The sequence below is a fragment of the Acomys russatus genome, chromosome 28 (genome assembly GCF_903995435.1).
Source record: "Acomys russatus chromosome 28, mAcoRus1.1, whole genome shotgun sequence".
Classification (NCBI taxonomy): domain Eukaryota; kingdom Metazoa; phylum Chordata; class Mammalia; order Rodentia; family Muridae; genus Acomys; species Acomys russatus.
In genome coordinates, this window is record NC_067164.1 from 25,568,981 (window position 1) to 25,592,042 (window position 23,062).

General features: G+C 43.3%; 1 protein-coding gene and 1 pseudogene across 5 annotated transcripts in view; one reads left to right on the top strand and one right to left on the bottom strand.

Moving 5' to 3' along the window:
• Brd4 (bromodomain containing 4) overlaps positions 1-23,062 on the bottom strand; it is an 83,761-nt gene that overhangs the window by 42,712 nt on the left and 17,987 nt on the right. The gene's annotated exons all lie outside the window — the stretch shown is intronic.
• LOC127211109 (uncharacterized) lies at positions 16,712-16,806 on the top strand (annotated as a pseudogene).

Here is a 23,062-nt window from a genome sequence, read left to right on the forward strand (position 1 = left end):
AGAAACCTTAATCCTTTTTCGCTCAGTTTGTATACATCCTGGCCCCGCCCCAACACGACAAATTAGACTCCATTACCTCAGACTCTGCAGTACTGCAGACCCTGTATCTTCCCTAGAACCAGATGAGTGAAGGTGGAGATAAGGCAGCCTTTTTGCTAAGGGAATGTGAGACACACTCTAGTTCTGTCTCCTCCACTGGAGGGAACATGGGCCAACAAAGATCTTCCAGCCAGGAAGAACAGAAGCCAGGCCCAGGGCTGACTATAACCAACTCCAGTTCTAGTGCTTCTCCTTTAGAAAGCAATAGGCAAGCCAACCACACTGGGAGTATGAGAAAGTTGAATTTCTCCCTCTTCTCTATAAAAGATGCCAGCAAGCTGGGGAGACAAGCAGCAAGTGTACGATAAAAATGCTGAACTGTTGCATACAGGTTACATCATGGTGGTGACAACTACAATCTGGAAGTAAAGATTTACAGCGTTTTCTGTAAGAAACTTGCAGTAAGCCAGGCATGGTGGCGCACACCTTTAACCCCAGCACTCCGGAGGTAAGAGGCAGGCAGATCTCTGTGAGTTCGAGGCCAACATGGTCTACAAAGTGAATCTAGGACACCCAATGCTAACCCTGTCTGGAAACCCCTCCCCTAACCCCAAGGCCCATTAAAAAAAAAATCAAATCAAATCAAAGCAAACACTGATATGGACATGATCAATATTGCTGAACTAACAGAGTAAATCATGTAAGCTGTGCAGGACAGACACAGGTCTCTCAGAACAACCCACAATGTGAAAGCAACCAGAGACAAGAAAACAGGTAAGCCCAGCCACAGTGGAATAGAATGCCAATTGGCTTAAGGACCAGTTTGCAGGTCTTGTCTCACAAATTTCTAGACTTTTTGAAGAGAGTGGGAATGGGAAATGTCATATGTAAATATGTCAAATATAAATAAATTTTTGGTTTTGTTTTCTCCTTCAGAGACAGGGTTTCTCTGTGTATCCCTGGCTTCCCTGGAACTCACTCTGGAGACCAGGCTGGCTTCAAATTCAGAGACTCATCTGCCACTGCCTCCCAAGCACTGGGATTAAAGGTCTGTGCCACTACTCCTAGCTATTAAGTTTGTTAAAAAATAAAAAATTCAGATGATGTTAGTTACAGATGTACACAGACACGTGTATGAACAAGAGAAAAAATTGTATGTGGTGGCAGGTCTGTGAATGACTGTCATCTGTTCACACTGAAAAAAAAACCTGGTGGGATTTTTGTTCTGTTTTCCCCCTTCCAATATGGGTGAGGGGGGTGTTGTTAAAAAGATCTTTATACCTAGGTTTGAGTAAGAGGCACAGTAGACATGACTGAGTCTCTGCTTTCCATGGACTTTAACACCTGGTGGAGTAACAGAGCTATGCCAGAATGCTTACTTAAAAGAAAACTGTGTTGTAGTAAGTGTAAATGGGAGAAGACATTAAACACACACACACACACACACACACACACACACACACACACACACACAAAATATGGGATAAAAAATGTTAATTTTCCTGTTGTAAAACTGCTGTGGTGTGGGGCTGGAGAGGTGGCTCAGTGGTTAAAGAGCACTGCCTGCTCTTCGGAAGGACCCGGGTTCAATTCCCAGCACCCACATGGCAACTCACAACTGTCTGTAACTCCAAGATCTGACACCCTCACACCAATGTACATAGATTAAAGTTAAATAAAATAAAATAAACTACTGTGGTGCTAAAAGAACAAGGGCCCAAATTTCATTGAGTTTTTTGGGTTTTTTGTTTGTTTGTTTGGTTGGTTGGTTTTGTTTACTTGTTTGTTTGGATGGTTGATTGGTTTTGAATTGGGGTCTCATTTCATAGCACTGGCTGGTCTAGCACTCACTATGTGGACCAGCTGGTGAAAACTCAGATCTCAAACCCTGGGATCAAAGATGTGAGCTGCTAAGCTCTCCTTAACCTTTTATAGAGGTTACTGACATACAACAGTCAAATATGGCCTTGAAATGACCCTCCTACCTTAGCCTCCACAGAGCATTAACCATTATGTTGACCCACCTCTCCTTAAAAACAAAAAACAAAACAAAAAAACCAACTGAACTAAAAGCTTTAGGTACATCCATGTTACTGTGTAACTACCATACCACACACATCTCCGTAACTTTTTCCATCCTGCATCCATAAAACACTAACTCCTTGCTTTCATGATTTCATTCCTGGCAACCAATTAACTACCTTTCTGTCTCTAGAGGCCTCACTTGAGTGGAACTTCATGGCTTATTTCATTTAACAGGACATACATTACAGCATATTTCACAAGTCCCTTCTTCCCAACTTTAAGATTGACTGTACACACAAATCACACTTTACTTATATGTCCATCCAGTTTCTGAACACTTGGATTTCTTTTTTTTTTTTTTAATGTGTATTAGTGTTTTGCTAACATGTATATATGTATACTACATGCATGCCTGGTGACAGAAGAGGTCAGAAGAAGGAATCTAATCCCATGGAACTAAAAACAGATAGTTGTAAGCCACCATGTGGGTGGTAGGAACCAAACAGGAGTCCTCTGTTAGAGCAGCCAGTGCTCTTAACCACTGGGCCATCTCCTCAGTCCACCGCCACTCTTTATACAGTTTGTATAGCTATTGTCAATCACGCTGCTACATGGGTATAAATATCCATTTGTATCCCTGATTACAAAAGATTGCCCTGTTTGTCTTCTGAAACAAGGCTGCCCAGGCCAGCCTTGAATTCATGATCATATCGTTCTGCTTTCTAAATACCAGATTACAAGCATGCACCAACACATCCAATAAGAATGCCCTCATTGTTTTATTTTAGCATGCATGCAGATATACATATGTGTGTGATACGTGCCTGCGGGCCTCAAGTTTGATACTGGATATCTTCCTTGATTCAACTCTACTGAGACAGAATCTCTCTATTGAACTCAGAGCTTGGTGACCACCTAGTCTTACTAGCTACCTTACCTGGTGATCCTGCCTCTGCTCCCTTGGTGTTTCTGAGTTTCTGAGATCTCAACTTTCAAGGATGAGAACATGTTTGCAGAGCAAATGCTTTATCCACTGAGCCATATCCCCAGCCTCATGCCCTTATTCTTAAAAAGAAGTGAAAATTTTGAAAAAATACCACATCTAACTCCTCCTGGGGGGGAAGGTGTGAATTACAAGAGGCATGGTGACACATGGGGTAGTCTGAACTACTTACTTTAGAGGCCGAGGATAAAGGGGATCTCTAAAACTAGAAATGAAACGGCCAGCCTAGGCAACATAGTGAAACCTCATAGAAAGAACAGAGAAAACAAAGTATAAACATGGCAACATTTTAACTGATGATAAGTCTTTCTTACTGATTTGAAAGCTGCCAAACACCACTGGGGTACATGCATGTAATCCTAATACCCTAGAGGCTGAGCTATGAAGTTCCTGGATTTAAAGCCAGCCTTGGCTACATGTGAGACCCTCTCAAAAACAGAAAACAAAAGTAGCTGGGTAGGGTGAAGCACACCTGTATCCCAGCACTAAGAGAGGCAGAGGCAGGCAGGTCTCTGAGTCTTTGAGTTTGAGGCCAGCCTGGTCTACTAAGTGAGTCTGTAACAGCCAAGACTATACAGAGAAACCTTGATTCTAAAATCCAAAAGGGGGCTTGGGAAGAGAAAGAAAGACAATGTCCCTACCTTAAAATCCAGCGTTAGGTGTTAGAACAGAAAGCCAGCATAAAAATAACCACAATGAATGAGCCAGGCACAGAGGTGCAGGCCTGTAATCCTAGCAGAGGCAGGTGGATCTCTGTGAGTTCAAGGCCAGCCTGGTCTACAAAGAGTTCCAGGATAGCCAGGGCTACACAGAGAAACCCTGTCTCAAAAAGAAAAGCAAGCACAATGAAAACAGCCTTGGCTGCTGATCTAAGGCTGAGTACTGCCTTTGATTTCCTAAGTCTGATGAGATTTTTCTCTTCTAAAGTGAAAGGAACTGAGGGGACTAAAGACCCTGATCCCACAGGACCAGCACTCTCCCCAGCTAGTTACCTTACTTGGGGTAGGCATCTCACAAACTTGTTGAGAAGAAGGAAACAAGTTTAACATAGAGCCTCCTACAGGAACAAACAAAACCACAAAGGGGAAGGAGGTGCTAAGGGTATAAATCAGTGTAGAGCACATGTTTATTCTGTATAAAGGCCTAGTTTCAATCCCTACTGAACATACCCTCCAAGAGAGGAGAAAAAAGATTGGGTAAGACTAAAAAGTAACTTAAAAGCCTGGAATGGACTGGATTCTCAAACATCAAGACTAAAGGGAACACAGCACAGCAAGTTAGAGGAGGCAGGTAGGGCCATGTGGTCTTAAGCTGTCATCAACTTAGAGAAGCAGGGAGAAGCAAGCTTGTCCTCTAAGAACCAAACAGGACATACAAAGGGAGAAGCAGGAAAGCATGAAATATGAAATATGAAAAGTGAGGTACATAAAAGACTCTCAAACAGAGCTGAGACTGAAGGAAAATCTTAGAACAAGAAAAATACACTACAGTAAAAGGGATGACCAATTAACTTATAAAGAAGTTTACAGAGTCTAACAAATAAATATGCTGTGCTAAGCTCTTCACACCCTTAGGTGGCTTCCCCAGGCAGGTACAGAATGTGTGAGCTTTATAGTATCCCCTCTTCTCATAATAGCCGTGCAGCTTGTTCTACATGAGCAAGTACTGTCATAAGTAAGAGGACATTCAGGACCCCCTCATAGTACCAAGGGCAGGGAAATTAAGGCGCCTTCTCCAGCAGATGGGAGAAGGCAGACCTCTGAGTATACTGGTCTGTGAATGAGTTCTTCTATTGCTGAAAAACATGCTTACAGAATCCTCTGCTTAGGGAATAGGAAAATCACAGGAATAAACTCCAGAGACAGGCAAAGAATACTGTGAGAATGTCCATCTTTGTCAAAGCAATTCCAACTGGCATGTACCCCACCCCCAGCCCCAATAAACCCCTCTGTCTACAACTTAAAAGAAAGCAACCCAAATATCAGAAATGCTTCCAACGTAGGGCTGGAGAGATGGCTCAGCGGTTAAAAGCACTGGCTGCTAATACAGAGGACCCAGGTTCAATTCCCAGCACCCACATGGCAGCTCACACCTGCCTGTAACTCTAGTTCCAAGGAATCTGACACCCTCAGGCAAAACACCAAATGCATACAAAATTTAACAAAGAATGTTTCCAGTGTTCTATCTCAACTTGTCTTTGCTAGCTCTCTCTTATTCTACCCTGATACCTCTGTTATTTACATTCCAGGTTCAATCAACTGATGCCTACAGCAGAAGCCAATCATGAGGTGTTATTTCCAAATAATTCCAGTAGAAAACTTGGGTTTTGGCTGGTGTTGCACACATGGATATGGAGTTCAAGGGCAGCCTCAGCTACATGAGACCCCATCTCAAAAGAATAAACTCCAAGCTTAGGTCATTTGTTTTCAGGCCTCCAACCTGAAAATAAAAAAGCATTTTTCCTGACTCTAAACTGTTCCAAGCTAAACCTGACAAAGCTAGAAAAACAGAAAGAAGCTAGGGCAGATGTGGCTTATGGAGACACTGGAGTACCACTTGTAACTGGGTCCCGACTTCCCAACAGAAGTCAACCTCACACGGTGGCACAGGAACCTCAGCAGAAACGGACTTAGGTTAAGAAAAGCTTCCTGAAGCAGCGAACAAATGGTAAGAAGTAGTCACATTTTTTAGTTCTTGGGAAACTTTGGGTTTTGAAGTAACACAAGTTAAAAACAGGTGCCCTTCTGAGCATGGCACGGTTCTTTAACCCCAGAATTTGGGGGGCAAAATGTGTTTTCTCCTCTCTTGCACCCTCTGCTATATTACAGATGGGATCCGGGCTATGGGTATGGAAGACAAGTGCTCTACCATCGAGCTACATATGCCCTTTCATCCTTGGTTTTCCGAGGTGTGTACCACCATGCTCAACCCACCCAAATCTGTACACTCTGAGAATAAAGTCATTAATGATTTTACTGAGGATCTATTTGGAATCAAAGTAAGCAAAAAACAACATTAATGAATGAACAAACAACAAACAGGTTGGAAAATGGCTGAGGTTAAAAGCACTGGATGCTCTCCCAGAGGATCCAGGTTCAGTTCCCAGCACCCACATCAGGTGATCACAACTGTCTTGTTAACTCCAGTTCCTAGGAGATCTGATGTTCTTTTGTGGAGCACATACATGTAGAAAAAGTGTGTGTGTGTGTGTGTGTGTGTGTGTGTGTGTGTGTGTGTGTGTAACATATATACAAGCCAGAGGTGGTGGCCTATACTTTTAATCCCAGTACTTGGGAGGCAGGCAAACCTCTAAATTCAAGGACTGCCTGGTCTACAAAGCAAGTTCCAGGACAAGCAAGGCTACACAGAGAAACCCTATATATACATGGGAGACACACAACAATGTTGGAGTGATGATGTCTTTGTGCTCTGTGTATTCGAATGCTAATTTCTGTTCTGGCAACAGAGATCTTTGCTGGACTTTGGTATTGTCATTATTATGAAGCATCTCCAGTTTTAGTGTCTTAGAGGTTGTTTCCTTTCTTTTTATTAATTTATTTATTCACTTTACATCTCATGTCATAACCCCCTCCCTCCTCTACTCTCAGTCACACTTTCCCCTGTGGCCTGGAAAGGCAGTCCCATCAGGGGGAAGCAAAAAGTAGGCAACAGAGTTTAAGTCAGATATAACCCCCTCCCCCTACTTCCCTTTCTAGTGGACCCAGAAGACTTGGTCTGCCCCTATCGGCTACATCTACGTAGAGGACCTAGGACCAGTATGTGCATGGTCCTTGGTTGGTGCTTCAAACTCCACAGGCCACTGGTTAGTTAGCTCTGTTGGTCAAACATTGTTTTTCATCACCTTCTGATTTGGCAAATAGCTGAAAGGCCAAAAGCTCGGCTGGCGCTTTTAGATGGGAGTTCCGGGACCAGAAAGAGAGGGTCTCAGGTGGGGACTAGAGAGAAGGGAGGCACCACTGGTAATGCAGGTGCCAGAATGAAACTAAGGTGACAGGTAACAGGGCCCCATGGTGGGACATAGGCCAGGCCAGTATTAGCCTAGCTGAGTATCTGCCCAGTTATAGTGCCCTAAGGTCATAAGAATAATAGGTCTCCATGTCATTATTCAGAGCAAGGGCCGCCGGCATAGAAAAACCATATGGTTACACAACAACAATAAGAACCCAGAAAATAAAAAATATACAGTAGTCAACATTAAAACTTTGTGCTATCCAGACCTGAACTTGTGCCTTTAATCCCAGTACTTAGGAGGCAAAGGAAGGGGGATCTGTGTGAGTCCCAGGCCAGTCAAGCTATACAGTTAATGAAAAAATAATTTGTACTGAATGAGCTCAATTCTCTTCAAAAAGCAGCTCCGACATACAACAGAATTTTAGATGTGCCTTCACTAATCTTGTGCTACATACAAAAATAGAATCTGCTCCCTTGGAGTTCACTGGTTGCCATAGAAATGGCATCAAAATGCATTAGACGTTCAGGTGAAGAAACGTACTATGGGTGCTGAAAAAGAAAAATCTTATTAAATCCAGTACAAATTTACAACCTTTTAATGATAAAGCAGTGCAGGCACAACCCAGAACACCACCCAAAGCCTAAGAGAAAAGATTTTCCAACCCATGGAAGAATCTAGGCAAATCTGACTCAAGTACCCATGCAGAACCACCATATTCTGTGCCTCTGGTCTTCAGTTCTACCCCAGAGAGCCTGAATTCACAGGCTGTAACACAACATCTTTCGTGTTTTTATTCTTTCCTTTTCATTCTAAGACATATTTATAAAAATGTACCCCTTCAACACCCACAACTCCAAGTTTCTTCCTGGAGTCAAGCACATCTAGAGAAAGCAACTTACCCATGATGTGTATCTTGCCTCACAGACTGTGTGTGGGTTTGGGTTTACAACTGAGCTCCTGACCAGGGTAAGACCAGAAAGCAGCAATACGCAGAACTACACAGCCAGCAGTGTCTAGAACACCTTTATAGTTTTTGATACTTCCAATAAAGTGGTCCCTAGTGAGTACTCAGCGTTATATTTTTAAAATCGTCCCTAATTAACCTTAAAGCCATGACTCTGAACCACTGCACAATCAAAAACAATGAATAGAGCCATACCAGACACACCAAACAAAAATCTGTAAGTCTTCACTGTAGACTTGTGAATCTTTAACTTGTGAATATGACTAAGTGTAATTTTGTTCTCTTTCCCCACCCCGTTTCTGAGGCTGTAACTGATAAAGGTCTGAATATACAGTTCAATGGAGGATCAAGACTCTAGCCTGGCGAACCCCAATGCAATGCAGTGGGTACATCTTGGTGAGTACATTACTTAGATCCACTATTTTGTCCAGTCCAAAAGCAAACATGGGAATGAGAAGACAGGAAGGAAGGCATTTTTACTATCAGTTCTAAACAAACTTGAATACAACTAGCTATCTTGTTGGCTAGAAAGCAAGGAGAATAGAAATGTGGTCAGGATGATAAAGAAAGAGCCTGAACGAGCTGGGCATAGTAGCACATGCCTTTAGTCCCAGCAATCAGGAGGCAGAAGCAGATGGATCTCTGTGAGTTCGAGGCTAGCCTGGTCTACAAAAAGAGTTCCAGGATAGTCAAGACTATTACACAGAGAAACCTTGTCTCAAAAAAGAAAAAGAATAAAGAAAAAAGGGGGAAAAAACTGGCCTGAAAATCTAATGATAGTCACTCCCACCCTCTTTCTACTATTTTTGGAGAAGCTTTCTCAATGTATCAAAGACAACTAACAATCTACATTGGCTTGTGTTTCAAGGGCAGACTCAAGCAATTTCTGAGGTTCCTATGCCAGATTCCCAGGGAAGAATGCTATAAATGATGACTGGATGCCAGGACTAATGCAAGAAAACACAATTCTGATCCCCTCAGAGCCTGGGGCTCTAGGGCCCAGGTGACATCTAAGCTCCTTGGTAGGCTGAGCCACTGTTGGACCATGAAGAATTTTAATTCAGAACATGGCTGTCTGGCAAGAGGTCATATCCGGCTGGAATACAAACAGGTTTAATCCAGAAGACAAAGGCAAGCAGATCTGAGTGCAAGGCCAGCCTGGTATCAAACGCATTTCAGGTAAAGAAAACCTTAGTTCCAGGGGTGGTGATACATGTCTCTAATCCCAACAATGAAGGTAGGTAAAGATAGTTTGTAGAAGGAAGCATCTAGAGTAATGTCTATTGAGTGGCAGAAAATTTGACGAATCAGAATGATTTGCAGAATAAGATATGCCCAACTCTTCCCGAGAAAGGGGGGGGGGGGGGAGAGGAAGCTACTTAAAGGGCAATGCAGAGTGATTGAGGAGGCAGTTTTACTGGGACAGTAATAGAGATAGAGATTGCAGAGAGAGAACTAACTCAGATGAAGACAGCCAGAAGAACAGAAAAAGATTGCTGTAGTTTGAGGACAAACAGAGCAATTCAGTGGCTGAGAGAAAAGCCAGCTTGAATAAGTCAGCTGGGAGAGGAATTTGAGCCAGAACAGCTGAGTTCAACCAGCCAGCCCAGAGCTCAGAAAGAACAAGGGTGATAAGCACTAAGTCTACAGGCTCAAAACATTCTAGGCCTAGGTTAGACTGTATGGAGACTAGAAGCTTCTAGGACTAGGCCTAGGTTAGCAGGAGGCCATAAGCCTCCAAGACAACTGAAACAGGCAAATAAAGTTCCTTTTATAGGACCATGGGACTCTAAGCCCGGAGTGGTGAAGTGGTATGGCAGTCATGAACAGAGAGGTGGGCAAGCAGGTTCCACGCCACAAAGACCATTCAGAAAACAACTAGCATGTCTAACTCCAAAAGCACTCAATACCATACTTTTACTTCTGTTGTTTACAACTTCCTATTCTGATACTAATTAGAGGTTTCAAGAAAGGGAACAACAGTCTAAGGAACAAATTATTCAGTTAAATTATACCTGCCAGGTGTGGTGGCACAGGCCTCTAATGCCAGCACTTGGGAGGCAGAGGCAGACAGATCTCTGTGAGTTTGAGGCCAGCCTGGTCTACAAAGGGAGTTCCAGGACAACCAGGGCTACAATACGAAGAAACCCTGTCTAGGAAAACAAGAACAAAAAACAAAAAACAAAGCAGTCAAACTTAGACAGGCAACTTGCTTTTATTTTTAAAAAAAAGAAAAAGAAAAAAAAGTACAACATTCTACTGCAATCCAGGGGTGCCAACCTAAATCTAGCATCTGCAGACCAAATGCCTAACACCTCAGTGCATCAAATACGTTCGTTGGTAGGACCCGGGGACACTAAGGGTATTATAGCTAAGATTTCTTTGAATACTAGCTTATCCCATCTTCCACAACCCTGCATCTGCCATCCTCAAGTGATTTTTTTCCAAATGTTCACAAGACCTCCTTAATACTGAGAACTAGAGGTTTTAGCCCTTTATGCACTGGAACAAGCCAGAGTGTCCTCTAAACTGATAGAAGTCCTAACTAATAAACAAGAGATACAATTGGGAGGGAATAACTAAAAACCTTTCTCTGCAGAAGCCATAATTACCTTCCTCAGAGAATCCCAAAGAATCCAGCTGGGTGTGGTAATGCACTCAGGAGTCAGAGGCAGGCAGATCTCTGAGTTCAAGGCCAGCCTAGTCTCACAGAGAAAGAAACCTGGGGAGAAGGAAAAGCTAGAGGTGGAGTGGGAGCAAGAGGAGGGAGGGAGACAGAGACAAAGAAACAGAGAGACAGAAGGGGGGAATGAAATTTGGAAGTTGGAACAGTACAGGACGTTGTCTTTTAGACCACAAAAACAGTCTAGCACAGTTGATTCAAGTGGCGCCCTGAAAGAACCAGTGTAGGTGTGTGGAAGCACCTACTGTACAGTCTCCCTGACTTCTCAGTTTCTTTCTTTTTTTTTTTTTTAATAAGATTTATTTATTTATTAAGTATACAGTGGTTTTGGCCGCATGTACACCTGCACACCAAAAGAAGGCACCAGATCTCATTATAGATGGTTGTGAGCTACCATGTGGTTGCTGGGAATTGAACTCAGGACTTTTGGAAGAACAGGCAGTGTTCTTAACCTCTGAGCCATCTCTCCAGCCCCCGACTTCTCAGTTTCTAAAGCACCCTCCACCTGACTATGAGCTTAGTAGAGCATAAAAAGAAACAAACCAACTTTCTCTAACTCTGAAAACCTAATGACAAAAGAGAGTGCTCCATTCTAAGATCCACCTGTTTCTCTGGTTGTCTACATGAATAACCATAGTTCTACTTGTGTACTCTCTGACAGTGGCTGCCCCTCACAGATAAAATTACTCTAAACCACCAAGACCTTCCTACAGACCTATTTTAGCCCAAGGAAAGAATTTTCTATCACCAACTTTACTTTCTTTTCTAATTTATTATGTATATGAGTGTTTGCTTGCATGTATGAATAGGCCAATGTGTCTGATGCCTATGAAGGTCCAAAGATACCCTGGAACTGGAGCTACTGAGAGTTGTGAGGCAACATTTGAGTGCTCAGAACTGAACCCAGGTCCTCTTCAAGAGCAGCAAGTACTCTTAAGCATTTAGCCACCTCCCCAGACCCATTAACCTTATATAAGAATTATAACATTATGTAAAACTAGCCAGGATAGTATATAAAAACTGTAATCACAAGTTTCTTTTTAAAAAAAGTCTCCCTATACTCTAGTTTCTCTTCAGATCGTATAAATCTTTCCCCTTTTAAAGTCTCCCTGCATACATACATAAATATGTAATTCCATAACTGTGAAACTTAAGAGGCTTCAACTTACATTTTTACCATTTTGACAAGAAAACAACATGGTAGTGTTTAATTTGGTCTCCTTATCACACCCTCAAATGTCAAGAAGGGAATATAGAGAGATGGTTCAGTGAGGAAGAGGTCTTGCTGAGTAAGCACAGGACAGAATTTCATCCATTCTTTTAGATGGGTGGAAAAAAGAAGAAATGTAACCTGAGGCCCAGAGGTGTTGGTAAACACCTTTAATCCCAGAATGTGGGAGACAGGCAGGTGGATCTCTGGTAGTTCGAGGCCAGCCTGGTCTACAGAGTAAATTCCAGGATGCCAGGAACACACAAAGAGAAATCCTGTCTAAACCCTTCCTCTGAAACAAAAACCAAACCAAAACACACACAAAACAAAGCTGCAGTGTGAGAGGGCAATGTGGTAGCGGTAATCTCAGCATTAGCGATATTGGAGGTAGGGCAATAAAGAGTTTGTTGAAGCTGGATAGGGCTGTATAAGACCTGTTGTCATTACCCCACCTCCACCTTCGCAAAACCAAACAAACAAAAAAACCACCCCAAATAAACAGCAAGCAAATACAACATGAAGAGATGCCCACGTAACATATAGATAGGCTTGGGGTGGCCCAGAGGTTAAGAACACTGGCTGCTCTTACAGGTCTGGGTTCCCAGCACCCACCTGGCTGTTCAAGGAAATCCAGCACCCTCTTGACTCTGCAGGCACCAGGCACACACATACACATGTGGGGGCACACACATCTATGTACACAGAGGCAAAATACTCACACTCAGGAAATAAAAATAAGTCTTTATTTTTAAAGTTTCTAGGACCCCAGCTGTTGGTGGTATATCCTGATGTCTGTCTATATCCATTAAAGTACTACAGACAGTAACAGCCTGCTTCTGTTGAGAGTCCTTTCCCTGTTACAGTAGCACCTTGGTCCTTGCAGAAATGACTATCTGAGACACAAACACACACACACTTGATATGGTGACTGCTAAGCCTGTCAGACATCTACTTAATAGAAATAGGCATGGCTCTCCCATTCTAGGCAGGAGAGGCACTCTGGTCAAATGCTATTTGTGACCAATCATTTGTCTTAAAATAGAAGACCCTGCTGGGCATGGTGGTATACGTCTTTAATCCCAGCACTCAGGAGGCAGAGGTAGGTAGATCGCTGTTGAGTTCAAGGCCAGCCTGGTCTACAAAGCAAGTCCAAGACAGCTAACGCTACACAGTGAAATCTTGTCTCAAAACAAAAAGAAAAAAGAAGACCCCACCCTGAGCAGTGGTGGCACACACCTTTATCTCAATACTCAGAGACAGATGCAGGTGGTGGATCTCAGCCTGGTCTACTAATCAAGTCCAGGATAGCCAGGGTTATACAGAACAAAACAAAAAAGAATGCTCTGTATTCTATTAGTAAGATGACCAGTATGCAATGAATGGATACAGCCCCCTCTTCACATTTTAAAAGTAATTCCCTTGGGCTGGAGAAATGGCTCAGGGGTTAAGAGCACTAGCTGTTCTTCCAAAGGTCCTGAGTTCAATTCCCAGCAACCACATGGTGGCTCACAACCATCTGTAATGAGATCTGGTGCCCTCTTCTGGCATGTAGGTATTTTTAATCATCATCATCATCATCATTTCCTATGGTCACTGAAATTTTATGTTTATGAGTGTTCGCTTGCATATATGTATGTGTACCTGTGTGTGCTTGGTGTCAATGGAGGTCAGAAGAGGGGTCGGAACCTCTTAAATAGTAGTTTCAAATAGTTACGGGAACCAAGCCTGAGTTCTGTGCAAGAGCAGCAAGCTTTCTTAACTACTGAGCCATCTCTTTAGCCCCCAATTTCTGCCACTCCTATAGAAACTCAACAATTCTTTTCATTTCAATTAATTTTATCTTTATTTTATGTGTATGAGTGTTTGACTATGCCTGTGCATCATGTTCATGCCTGGTTCCTATCAAGGCCAGAAGAAGGTATTGGTCTCTTAAGATTGGAATTGTAGTTTTAAGCTGCAGCGTGCACTTTAGAAATTGAACATGGGTCGTAAGAAACTAATGTTCTCAACGGCTAAGCCATCTCTCCAGCCCCCAAGCTCTGCCATATCTACAAAAGTCACTTTTTTTTTTTAAGCTATGAAGGTCCCTAGTCAAAATAGTAATAATCACTTGGCATCTCTTGATAGGAACTAGGATGAAAAGACAAGTGGGCAGAACTTTGGGTATCCAAGGGCAACTACTACTTCCCCCTTGAGATCATTCATACAATTACATTTTATTTTATAATTCTCCAGCCTCAGGCAGAACTCAAGTAAGAACACATGTTGAGAGGCTCATGGAACAGTAGCATACTTCCATGGTTCTTTGATGGCAGAACATGAAAGGATTCTGGAACATAATGGCCATGCTTCCTCCAAGACCAGAGTAGTTAGCTGGGCGTGGTGGCACACGCCTTTAATCTCAGCACTCAGGAAGCAGAGGCAGGCAAATCCTGCATGTTTGAGGCCTGACTGGTCTACAAATCGAGTCCAGGACAGCCAGGGCTACCTAAAAAGACAAGCCCTGTGGTGGGGGCAGGGGGAGGGCACTATAGTTGGCAAGCAGGCAGTCCCCATCACTTAAAGGAACATGAAGTAGCACTCTAGTGCTAGCTTACTGGAGGTGAACACCTGCTTCTGCATCTCACTCACCTAAGCCTTTTAAGGTTCATAAACAAAAAGAACTAGGTACATTTAAGAGTACATGATAGGGCTGGGGAAGTGATGGAACAAGTCTTTAATCCCAGCATTCAGAAGGCAGATGAAAAATGATGTCTGAGTTCGAGACAACCAGGGCTACAGAGAAACCCTGTCTCCAAAAAAAAAAAAAAAAAAAAAAAAAAGGAGAAAAAAAAGTGCATGGTGTTCTTTCAGAGGACCAAGTTCAGTTCCCAACACCCACATCAGATAGCTCACAACTGTCTAACTACATGGCCAACTTCACAGGCAGGGAATCTGACACCCTCTTCTGGCCTCCAAGAGCACAGCACTCACATGTACACCCACCCACATACAGATCCAGAATTTTAAATCTTTTTAAAATGAACTAAGAATATTGCTGCTCTGAAGAAACCTTGCAAAGTGGTGTCTCTAGGTTCAATGAATGAGTTGAGAAAGTTTTGTTTTGTTTTTTGTTTGTTTGGTTTTGGTGTTTCCAGACAGGGCCTGTGTAGCCTTGGCTGTCCTGGACTCACTTTGTAGAGCAGGCTGGCCTCGAACTCACAGAGATCTACCTGCCTCTGCCTCCCAAGTGCTGGGATGAAAAGCGTGCACCACCACCACCCAGCAAGAAATTATTTGTTAGAGCTGGAGAGATGAGTCAGTGGTTAGACTAACTGGCTGCTTTTCCAGAGAACCTGTACTTGACTCTTAGCATCTACAAGGTCTTTACAGGGAATGTGAACCCACTTCTGACCTCCTAAGGTACTGCATATATTCATGGTACACACATACATGCGGATAAAACACCCATATACATGAAAACAAGCATGAAATGTAAAAGAACGTGGTAATTCTGGGAATAGCAAGACACACCTTAAATCCCAGCACTCAGGAGGCAGAGTCGGGCATATTTTTGTGAGTTCCGAGGCCAGCATGGTCTATATAGTGAGTCCCAGAACAGCCAGGGCTACAGAGACCCTGTTTTTTGAGACTCCATCTCCAAAGGTGGGTTGGGGGGTGGGGGGGGGGGGAGTTGGAGAGATGGCCGGGTAGTTAAAAGTTCTGGTTGTTCTTTCAGAGGATCTGAGTTCAATTCCCAGCATCCACGTCACAGCTCACACTGTAATTCCAATTCCAGGGGATCCAAAGCCCACTTCTGGGCTCCACAGGCACCAAGCATGAATACAATGTACAGACAGACAAGAAGGCAAAACCTTCATACACAGAAAATAAAAATAAATTAATCTTTTAGGAAAAAATGTGTGGGGGCTAGCAATGTAACAGTGGATAGAAAACTTGCCCTCTCTTTAATCCCAGCGCTAGGGAGACAGAGACAGAGGCAGGCAGATCACTGCAAGTTCAAGGCCAGCTTGGTCTACAAACCAGCTTGGTCTAGGGCAGCCAAGGCTACACAGAGAAACCCTGTCTTGAAAAATAAAAAAATTAAAAGGTAGAAAACCACTCCACTAATGAACTGGAGAGATGGCTCGGAGGTTAAGAGCACTGCTCTTCCAGAGGTGTTGAGTTCAATTCCTAACAACCACATGGTGGCTCATAACCATCTAAACTAAGTTCTGATGCCCTCTTCTGGCACAGAGGTGTACGTGCAGATAAAGCACTCATACATGAAATAAATAAAATCTTTAAAACAAACAGACTTAACTTCTCTAAAACAAAAGTAAATGGAACATGGCCGGCTCAAAAACTTAGTAACAAAATACGTTTCTGATGAAACTCTCTCGGTAATGGAATGGTGCTGTTGGCTTGAATACCTGTGCTTAACAGTTAGTTACAAAAGCAAAGCAAATGAGGCAGGAGGATGCCTATGTATTTGAGGCCATCTTGATCTTCATAGGGAACTATGAAGCCAAGGCTACATAGTAATACCCATATTTTTAAATGGGGTGGGGTGAAGCAAGCAGCAATAAAAACATCGTGTCCAAGGGCACACGTGTTTGTATGATAGGTGTTTTGCTTATATGGCTGGTACCATGTAAATGCCTGATGCCCTCAGAGGCCAGAAGAGGTTATAAGATCCTTTGAAACTGAACTTAAGAGTTATGGCCTGCCATCTGGGTGCTGGGAATCAAACCTGGGTCCTCTGGAAGATCAGCCAGCATTGTTAACTGCTGAGCCATCTCTCCAGCCCCAATATCTTAAAAAACTAAAATAAAGTGCTTGCTTCAGCAGCACCAAAACTGGAACAGAAAAGATAACATGGCCTTTGTGCAAGGATGACATGCAAATTCATGAAGCATTACATATTTAGAAAAAAAAAAAGAATAATAATCAGTGTGGGTCAGGTAAGACAGGCCTGTGGTCCCTGCGCCTGGAAGCCTGTGCTACATGAGACTCTGTATCCAAAAGGTAAGAAAAAAGAAAACTTGCCAGGTGGTGGTGGCGCACGCTTTTAATCCCAGCACTTGGGAGGCAGAGGCAGGTGGATCCCTGTGAGTTCGAGGCCAGCCTGGTCTACAATGCGGGTCCAAGACAGCCAAGGCTACACAGAGAAACCCTGTCTCGAAAAACCAAAAGAGAAAGAAAGAAAATTTGTAGGTTGTATGATCTCTGCCTTCATACTCATTGGAGAGAAGGAAGCAGCCCTATTTCAGAGGAAGAGAAAAACTAATACACAGCAATTCAAAGTGCCTACCTAATACACAGTTAACCTCTTAGGATAACTCAATTGATTGAACAAAGCTACTAATAGAGTATTTTTTCATATTAATACTTTCCAGGAGACTTTAGCCCAATTTAAAGTATTTGTTAAATCTCTAGCAAAGATACTTGTGTCTTCATGGATAGAAAGATGATTTAGAAGCCAGACATGGTGGTGCACGCCTTTAGTCCCAGCACTTGGTAGGCTGATGCAGGTGGATCTCCGTGAGTTCAAGGCCAGCTTGGACTACAGACGGAGTTCCAAGACAGCCAGAGTTGTTATACAGAGAAACCCTGTCTCAAAAAACCAAACCAAACCAAAATGATCAGTTGGTGTGGTGGCACATGCCTTTAATCCCAGCACTTGGGAGGCAGAGGCAGGCAGATCGCTGTGAGTTTGAGGTCACACTGGTCTAAAAAAGTGAGTCCAGGACAGCCAAGGCTACACAGAGAAACCCTGTCTCTAAAAAATTAAAAAAAGAGAAAGAAAAGAAAGAAAAGAAAAGAATTAGTGCTATTAAACGCTGCTGAGCCATCCACCAGCCTGTGTGCCCGCCATTTTATTCCCCAACATGACCAAGCATGTTGGCCGACACTTGTAACTCCAGAACTAGAGATGGAGGCAGGAAGGTTAAGTTTAACATCATCGTTACATACAGTTCAAGTTTAAGGCGTGGGCTAGATGCACTCATGTTTCATTCCTTAATATCTTCTTTTTTTTCTATTTGGTTTTTAGAGCCAGTTAAGAATGAAATTCTCTTTCAATAACCCTACACTTTTTTTTTTTTTTCCGGTTGTTCGAGATAAAGTTTCTCTGTATAGCCCTGGGCTTTCTTGAAACTTACTCTGTAGACCAGGCTGGCCTCAATTTACAGAGAGCCACCCAACTCTGCCTCCTGAGTGCTGGGATTAAAGGTGTACACCACCACCACCCAGCTATTTTTAAAAATATTTTCAATGATCTGTTTTGGGTTTGAGTATTAGAAAGACAATAATAGTAATAGTCCAAAGATGATGGAACATACTTGTAATCCCAGTACTCAGGAGGGTGAGGCAGGAGGACTACTGTGAGCATATTGACACCAGCCGGGGACAGACATCACACCAAAATAAATAATATCAATAACAAAAAATAAATAAAAATGTAAAATTGTGGGTTTGGGGAGTATATTTCAGTGGTAGAACACTTGCCTGAGATGTTCAAGACCCTGGGTTTAATCCTGAGTTCTTCAAAATCAGTAAATTAAATAAAGAGTAAAAGGGGTTTGAGATGACTCAGCCAGCAAAGGACCCACAGGGTGGAGGGAATGGACTACTAGCTGTCCTCTGGTCTGGAAGTCTATACACCTAAACTTGTGTATCCTTTCACTCCAGCACACATTCACACAGATCCTTACCAAAATTATGCTGGGGGCTAGAGAGATGGCTCAGAGGTTTCTAAGAGCACCACCTGCTCTTCTGAAGGTCCTGAGTTCAATTCCCAGCAACCACACGGTGGCTCACTGTAGGCTCTGTTTCTTAACAATTAAACTTTATTATACAACCCAACTAGCTTACACAAGAGGTAAAACAGATTAAAGGGAAAAAAGAGTGAATCTTTCGGTATCAGTTTCACGGTACAGGTCTTTAGGTGTCTCTGGCCTGTGTGTTGGTCTAGCCTGTTCACTGATCCACATGAGTGCAAGCCCTGTCTGAACCTGCTGCTGCTCTCTCCTCTCTGCCTGACTGTGTCACGTGCGAAGGGCAGTCTCCTTCTCCCATTGAGGGTGGATTAGAAAAACAATAATCCAGGTGGTGTTCCCAGGTCTGTTTCCTGAATTTCAGGCCCAGGATGGCTCCACTAAGTCTATCTCAGGGTATTTATGGGGTGTCCAAGGGTAAAGCCCGCCAAGACTGCTTTCACCTGTGACAAAGCTTAGTCTTTCCCACAGCTCATGACCATCTGTAATGACATCTGGCACCTTCTTGTGGCAGGCAGGCTTGCATGCAGGCAGAATACTATAAAAATAATAAATCTTTAAAAAAAAAAAAAAATCTAAACAAGCCAGGCATGGTGGATGGTGCATGCCTTCAATCTCCGTACTTGGAAGCAGACAGATCTCTATGAGTCTAAGGCCAGCTTGGTCTACAAAGCAAGTACAGGACAGCCAAGGCTACACAGAAAAACTGTCTCAAAAAACAAAACAAAACAAAAAACAAAAACAGTCTAAACTGGGAAGCAACTTGAAGTGGCCCCTACAGAACATCTTCATGTTCAGAGGGAAAAGGCAGCACTAAAAAGAGCAAATGTGTCTATGAGATTAAATAAAATGTACAACAACTATGACAATAAAATGAGAAAAGCTAGGGAAAAGGCCACCGGGCATATAACACCTATTTCCACATTTTAAAGGTAAGCCATAGTAGCGCTTATAATCAAAACTGTACCCACCACAGAGGGCTCACATCTTTAATCCCAGCACATGGGAGGCGGGGGCAGGCAGATCTCTGGTTTCAAGACCAACTTAGTCTACATTGACTTGTTTCAGGACAGCCAGAGCTGGGGGAGGAGGGTATGACACATGACAGGACAGAAAACAAAACTGTACCCACACCTTAGTGTGGGTACCTTAAGCTGTTGCTTTCCCATCACTATAGGTCAGTCTCACTTGACTAGTCCCTACTGTTATCTGCCTCAATTGTACCAGTTTTCCAAATATGGTCACCAGAGTGAAGAAAACGATCAATATGCATCTGATGGCTACTTATTACACTCCCCGTTACAACAGCCTTCATTGTGAGAGACAGGACAAAGCCCCCTGACCAACATGCAGCAAGGCAAGGCACAGTGGCATTATCTACAGGTCTCACTGCTCAGAACAATCAATTTAAGGCCAGCCTGGTCAAAGTAACAGGACTCTGCCCCCGAAACAAACATTCCCAGCACAAGAAACCCCATTAGCAAGCTATACACAAGATTCAATGACCTTTGTTTATCTGATGTCCTCATTCTGACATCAGACTACATAAGAGTAAAATTTAAAAGAAATAGCCACTGAGCCCTACTTTCCTCCAAAAGAACACTTAAAGCTGTTCTCACTGTCTACTGTCTTTAAACCTTCCACACAATTCCAATACACGCTATCCCTTCACAAACCACCTAGAGAAGACATGTGGCACAAATGCCAAAAGCTATCAGACCCCCTGCCCATCTGTTTGCCCACAGGAACACATACTGTGTATGGGGCATATATAGTCCTTGACAGTCACTAAAACCACCATTTCTGCCCAGAAGGCTTAGCTCAGCTCAATGCCTTCAGGCTTCCTGTCACAATTTTGAGTGGGGAATAAGCAAATAAGCAGTCCTTGGAAACAGCCCTGTGACCCAAGTAGGGATACAGGAAACAGAAGCCATTCATTTAATCATCCATTCCTTCTCTCTCTCTCTCTCTGTGTGTGTGTGTGTGTGTGTGTGTGTACACGTGTGTACAGGATCTCTCACTAGCCTAAAGCTTGTTAAGTGGGCTAGGCTGGATGGCCAGTAAGTCCCAGAGAATCTGTCACCACCTCCCCAATACTGAAATTACAATAAATGTCACTGAAGGAGAGATAAGCATGTTTTTGTTTAGATCCCCAGTGTGGGATAAGGAACAGACTTGTGAGAGCAGGTGATGTTTATCCCTTAGAAGTCTACTTTGTGGGGGAGATTGGCTGTTACCAGCTGGAAAACATCCTTAAACAAATTCTGAGGAGATAAAAATGTGACCCCCAAAACAGGAGGCGTGGTCTTTGGAGACTTGGAATTGGGCGGTTGTTCACTGTTGGCTTTCGAGATGCTCCTTGGGAGAACCCTGCAGTGAAGGCTTCAACTGCTGCTCCTGGCTCCAGCGGAGGTTCGGGTTCCAGTTGCTCCAGGTTCCAGCAGAAATCCTGCTGAGGGCGCCAGGAGAGTCGCTCCTGGGAACTAGTACCCAGAAGGTTTCATTTTTGTCTTCTTTAATCTGCTTTTCCTTAGGTTTATGCTTGTCGGGTTATAAGGGAGGTACGCTTGTTTGATAACTTCATAATAAAACATAATTGTTAAGAAAATTGAGCCTGCCGGTCGGTGGTGACACACACCTTTAATCTCAGCACTCAGGAGGCAGAGGTAGGCGGATTGCTGTGAGTTCAAGGCCAGCCTGGTCTACAAAGTAAGTCCAGGACAGCCAAGGCTACACAGAGAAACCCTGTCTCAAAAAAACAAAAAGTGAGCCCACATGTCACCTCATCTAGACTTTTTTTTAACTTAACACGGTTTCTCAGGTCCTATGATTGCAAATCAAGCACTTTGGTGACTTATCTCCTTATCTTCCCAGAAGACACTCTTGTACTTTCACTTCTAGAATGCATAGCTGTTGTGAAAGTTTTGTTTTCTTTAAAAACTCAGTTATGTTATGTAAACATGTTTTTGTTTTAATCCCAGGTGTGGGATATGGGAGCTATTCCAGTTATAGCTGCTCAAAGTGATAGACACCTGACTTTAAAAACATCTAAGGGGTTGCTCTTCCAAAGGTCCTGAATTCAATTCCCAACAACCACATGGTGGCTCACAGCCATCTGTAACGAGATGTGGTGCCCTCTCCTGGCATGCAGGCATACATGCAAGGCAGAACACTGTATACTTAATAAATAAATCTTTAAAAATAAAGATAAAAAAGCCACTCTGGCCACACTGAAACAACACAAAGAGAAATAAGACCTGCTGAGTCAAGATGTATTCAAAACTATTCACAGCTGACAATGTACAAAGTATGTTGAGGTGACAAAGCTGGACTTCCAGATTAACTGATAGGATGAGTGAGACTGTAGTAAAGTGACAGTATGGGTCTAATTCATTTAATCAGATGCCTTTTATGTGGGGGAGTAGAAATAAGAACTCAAGGCCTTGAACATGCCAAGGAAAACTCTTTACTGCTGAGTCATTATCCAGCCCATGACATTTGGGGGTGGGGGATGAAGACAGGGTTTCTCTCTATAGCCTTGGCTTTGGCTGTCCTGGTCTAACTTTGTAGACTAGCCTGTTCTTGAACTCACAGAGATCCGCCTGCCTCTGCCTCCCAGGTGCTGGGATTAAAGGTGTGCGCCACCACCACCTGGCTTGACTTTTTTTTTTTAAAGACTTGTAAATGTATTTATTTTTATGACATTGTTTTTTAATGGGCTCACTGTGAACCTTAGGCTAACCTCAAAATTGAGATCCTCCTGCCTCAGCCTCAAGTATTCCGATTACGAATGTGCCTCACACCTGATGCTGGCTGCTGGTTTTTAAGGCTGCTGTGAGAGACGCCTGACTGAACTACTTCCTTGGCCTTTGGTTACATTTGTTTCAGTTGCCCAACAGCATCTCCCAGCTGCACGGCACTGTTACGTGCAAGCAGAGTGTGAGAAGTACAGCTACCAGTGGGCTTCTACAGTAAAGAGCTCCAGCGTATGTTCAGAAAGCAAGAAGGCAGCAACCTGTGGTGACACACATCTTTGATTCTAGCACTCACAGAAAAAGGAGGAGCTGGATCTCTGAGTTTGAGGCCAGTCTGGTCTACATATTGAGTTCCAGGCCAGCCAGGGCTAAAGAGATTGTTTTTTTTTTTTTTTTTTTTAATGGCAGGGTGGGGCGGGGCTGGGGGTTGCGGGGGGGCGGGGGGACCACGGCAGACGGGGAGTTATTAAGTGTTGAGTGAGGTATTGGGGCTGGAGAGTTGGCTCAACGGTTAAGAACACTGGCTACAGCTGGGCATGGTGGCACACGCTTTTAATCCCAGCACTCAGGAGGCAGGGGCAGGCAGACTGCTGTGAGTTTGAGGCTAGACTGGTCTACAAAGTGAGTCCAGGACAGTCAAAGCTACACAGAG